The sequence below is a fragment of the Dryas octopetala genome, chromosome 1, assembly GCF_963921425.1.
Source record: "Dryas octopetala chromosome 1, drDryOcto1.1, whole genome shotgun sequence".
NCBI classification, from domain to species: domain Eukaryota; kingdom Viridiplantae; phylum Streptophyta; class Magnoliopsida; order Rosales; family Rosaceae; genus Dryas; species Dryas octopetala.
In genome coordinates this window covers 29572341-29577102 of record NC_141366.1, presented here as the reverse complement: position 1 = coordinate 29577102, position 4762 = coordinate 29572341, and the positions used below count along the sequence as shown (strand labels likewise).

Here is a 4762-nt window from a genome sequence, read left to right as displayed (position 1 = left end):
CAAATTGATGAAGAAATCAGATTCAAAATCAACCAGAGATCAAAAGGACTTATCTCCATATTCAGATCGACGAAAATCACGAAGGGGGTGAGCAAAATCCAAGATCGAATCGTGTGAGATAAAGCTCCAAAGTTAATAATTCGCACAATGACCAAATAGTAATTTTATAACAATTATTAATTATACTAAGGGAATTACTTGGGTAAACCTGCTTGTACTGAGACAGTATCACTCTTCTAGAATTACCTTAATGAGCTTACCTACTGGGCTTGGGTGGGCCTGTGTTGGGCCTATAGGCTATAGGGCTATGAGTGTATTTAGGTCCAACTGATCTGGCCACTCGATTCCACATTTCCACCGCTGTATAAGGAAAAAAGAAAAGTGTTTATTCTTTATTAGGTAGGATTAGGATTAAGATTCAAATTAAGATTAAGATTAGGATTAAGAATATAAATAGCCGATAAATGTTCAATCTCGAATAAAAGAGTTGATTCAATTTATTATATACTTGTATAAAAAGACGCAGAAGCATATACAACTAGAAGACGACTGCCACACCACGCACCTAACACAAAACTCTAGGGTTTCCAATGGCAGCGAGAGATCAAAATGCAATTAACTAATTGAAATTAACTGAGGACAATAAAAGATTCAGCAAATAAATGGACAACAAAAAAGTGATAATACGACATATCGTGAAAGAAAAACACAGCAGTAACAAAATGAAAGAAATCAAAGAGCATACCACTACTACAATAATGCTAATAGACGACACTACCTACACAACGGTTCTTTTAAAACTGTTGTGTAGTTTTAACAGATAACGGTTTTTAAAAAATTGTTGTATTTATGCATGAAATCCAATGGTTTTGAGAGGGGTAAATTTTTTGATTTTTCCTACACAATGGTTTTAAGTTGCGACCATTGTGTAAGCGAAAGAAAATGAAAAAACCGGTCTACAGTAATTTCATTAAAAAAGTTGATTGTGCACTGAACTTGTTGCCGTCCTTCGATATTTTCACTTTCCCTCTCAATGTTCATTGTTCCCACCCTTAAGTCATAAACCCAGCAATGTTTATTACCAAAACCAAAAGAGATCTGAGAGATAACCCATCATCTGCTCCAAGAGCACCCACCTAACCTCAAGCGACCTCACAAGCCCGACCTTCTGAGAGATAACACACCCATAAATCTGCTCTTTCTTCTTATTTTCTTATTATTGAAGCTCAACCTTCACCCTCAGTTCTCACTGCCTTTCTCGCTGCCCTCTTTCTCGTCGCATCCTCTCCTTCTCGCCACCGAGTCACCGTCGCGTCCTCTATTCCCTCACTTTGCAGCATCGTTCACTCCTGCGTGTATCTCACCTTCTCTCTATCACTTTCACGCTCAGCCCCCTGTCTAATCGAGTTTCTGTCACTCTCGATCTACTCTCTCTCTTTCTCCCTCGATCTGCTCTCTCTCTTCCTCTCAAACCCTCTCGATATGCTTGCGATTCTCAAACTCTCTCGATCTGCTCGCTATTTGGGGTTTTCGTTGAGAGGGTTTGGGGTTTTCTATGACATTCTTATTGTTTCAAGGTTAACCAATAGAGATAGTAATGACTGGTTGTTGTTCAGGTATGTTGCAGCATAGCCTATGCGGCATAACCTCATACTCTGCTCCAAAATGTTACAAGAATCAAACCCTAGCTTTCACCCACTCCCAGTTATGTTCCTAGGAATCCTTTTTAGAGTTGAAGAAGCAGTGTTTGCTCTCACCTCTCAAAAATTAAGAGGCTCAGGACTCGAAATTCTCGTTCCATTCCTGTAGTATTCGCTGCACAGTCCAACTTCTTCAAAGGTTAGCTGCACTTCTTCTCTGTTTTCTATTTTTTTGAATTTTTAATTGTTTATGATATTCCTGGCCAATGTGTTCTTGTAGATTGATGTAATTTTTTTATTTCTAAATCCGGTTTTTTTTTTTCCTTCTATTGTATAAGTGAACAGTAGTGGTGAGTATGGGGGTACTGGGCATTTCAGTATAAATCATGTTGGTTTCCCATTAAATTATGGCATTTTGTAGAATTAAAATTTTGCATATGAATTCATTGTGTTGGGAAAAATGAATTGTAATGAATGGCCTAAAAATAGAAGGAAAATTTATTGATTTCTATAAGAGAGGAAAGCAGAGGCTCTTTCAGAAGTAGTGAAGCTGTAATGCAAGATGAAACCGTTTACAAATACTTGACTTGACTTTTACTTTGCCAATTACTCTTAAGTGAAGGAACTGGATAATCATCCATAATTCATAAGAACTTAATATTTGGTGGGTGAATGCCAACTGATGTGATGTCATGTGCAGCAAGTGTGATTTTCTTATGGCAATTTTGGTTGTTTTACATTTGTTGTTTGGTTTGCATGTGGATTGTGGATCCCCCCTTGATGGGTTTTTCTTATTTCGTCAACGGAACACTTCTGTTGAGGATTCACTTCCAATTGAATGAAAAGTGGCCCAAGAAGGCTTTTTCTATTAACACCTTTTTATGCTGGCTAATTTTGAGTGAGAACTTTGAATTGTTGGGGTAAGATTTTTGGTTTCTGGTTGAGTTGTTGAGTTTTTTAACCATCTGGACAACATTGGTTTGTTCTTTAAATCATTGTTTACATCAAATTTTGAATTTTTCTAGCTTTCTGCGTCAAATGAATTGCATTTGCTGCTGTCCTGCTCATTCAAAGCGAGAAGATAGTTTGTTTTAACTACCAGTTTGAATTATGTGAAATAGTTGTACAAACAGCATGGAAGGTTGGGAGAGATGGAATTGAGGCAGGGACCAATCTTGTTCCCGTAAGTTCTTTGAGTCTTCCATTTCAAGTGTTTTTCTTGCTTTTAGTACAAATCAAAAGTTTGTCATATTTTGTTTAAATTTTTCTTTTGGCTGCTAAAATTCCATACCGAGACCACTTGCAAGGGTTTCTGTGACAATAGCTGCATTGACTGTTGCACTCTTTGTACTCAAATCCTTCTTGTCTACCATTTTCTTTGCACTGGTATGTTGTCAGTTTCAAGGTTAACCAATAGAAGAAATTAAGAAGGGAAAAGATAGTATTAAACGGTTTATATTGGTTACCCTCTCTGATTTTTAGCTGCAAGGCTCTTGTAATTACAATATTGTTTCCTGAAATAAGTTTTAAATGAACATATAGATGGTTGGCTGTGTCTGTTTTTTATCAGTATAATATATGTAACAAGGTTTTTCCCAAGTGTCCCTTGAAAACTTCAACTTGTAACTTTTCTTTTTGTATGATTTCAGGTTGCAGTGAAGGGAGCATCACTACAAAAAGTCATTCTTGAAATCGTGAAAGGAAAGTGGGAGCAGGAGAGGGACTAAGTTTTGCTTGCCACCATTGATGACTCTTGTAAGCATGTTCGAGATTTATTAATTATTGCTTAAACAAGCATGCATTTGTAAGTATGATTGTGCATGCAAAAGAGTATTATATGCCAAATTAGATATAGTAATTAAACTTTGTATATGGATGCTTAGGGTGGGAGTTGTGGATAGATGTGTTGAGGGCAACGCTGGAGAATGGGCTAGCGCCCAAGTCGTGGACTGACTACTTGTACTTGTCAGTGGGTGGAACTCTTTCCAATGCTGGAATCAGTGGCCAAGCTTTCAACCATGGACCTCAGATTAGTAATGTTCATGAGCTTGATGTTGTTACAGGTAATTCATTCACACTTTCTTATATATATAATTATTCTATAGATCATTTTTCTGTAAGCTAGGTTTTCAAGTCAGTATTTTATATCAACCATTGTGATCGAAGAAAATGATGATTTTAGTAGATATATTGTGGTGTATTTGTTGTTTGATCATTAAACTAATTAATCTTCATTTGTATAAACGTCCAAATAGAAAGGCAGTTAATGTGACATTCCTGTGTGGACTGTAGCATATTAATTAATGTATGCCTTCACATGGGCTTTTTTTTGTTATGCCTACTAAATGATGCAACAATATGATTCTCATCAATCACATTATTAAGTTGTTGTGGGTTACTGCCAAATATATATTTTGATTAATGCATGGTGATTGGTGGTTGTGGGTATGTATGTTCAAATTAAATCTTTGGCAGTATCATGATATCAATATTGCATTAATGACTTAATTCTTGGATTAATTTCAGGTAAGGGTGAGCTCATGACATGTTCAGAAGAGCGAAACTCAGAGCTGTTCCACGCTGTTCCTGGTGGCTTGGGCAATTTGGAATCATCACTAGGGCTAGAATTGCTTTGATCGAACCAGCTAGCACCCCAAAGGGTATCTCTCTCTAGCTCTTCTCTCTCTCTCTCTCTCTCTCTCTCTCTCTCTCTCCCTCTCTCTCTCTATGTATATTAATTTTAAACTTTTCACTTAAATATTGTTTCAAATATATGGGTTTGGCAGTGGGACACATACTTTTGTGCAAAAAAATTTCTAGTATTTGTTAATGACAAAACCTTAAAAGCAAGGAATAATGACCTAAAAAGCAAGGGAAGGATGGGGGATGATGGGTCATGGGTCATAGGTCCACTAAATGGACCTTTTTCCACATTTTTTTTATATCATCCTCTCTCCCTTTTATCATTACTTTCCCACTTCTTTGGTCATCTCCCACCTTTTTTTCATTTCCTATCATTTTTTTCCCCAACAACTCCCTCTCCAGAATTTTCGAAAATGGCTTATCTTTAGTGCTGTCTTTATCTTGGGTGGGTAGGTAGCTCCTATTTTAAAACTTTGGTT

The 4762-nt window shown here is 36.8% G+C and overlaps 1 long non-coding RNA gene across 3 annotated transcripts; it reads left to right on the top strand.

Moving 5' to 3' along the window:
- The first annotated feature begins 1087 nt into the window (after positions 1–1087).
- LOC147299608 (uncharacterized) lies at positions 1088–4282 on the top strand. 3 transcript variants are annotated; one of them, XR_015119944.1, is made up of 5 exons: positions 1088–1839; positions 2762–2823; positions 3290–3395; positions 3542–3703; positions 4167–4282. It is a non-coding gene; the product is annotated as an uncharacterized LOC147299608 (long non-coding RNA). The 3 variants fall into 3 exon arrangements; XR_015119942.1 differs by lacking the exon at positions 2762–2823; XR_015119943.1 differs by lacking the exon at positions 2762–2823 and having other exon boundaries at positions 3532–3703.
- Positions 4283–4762: the final 480 nt, after the last annotated feature.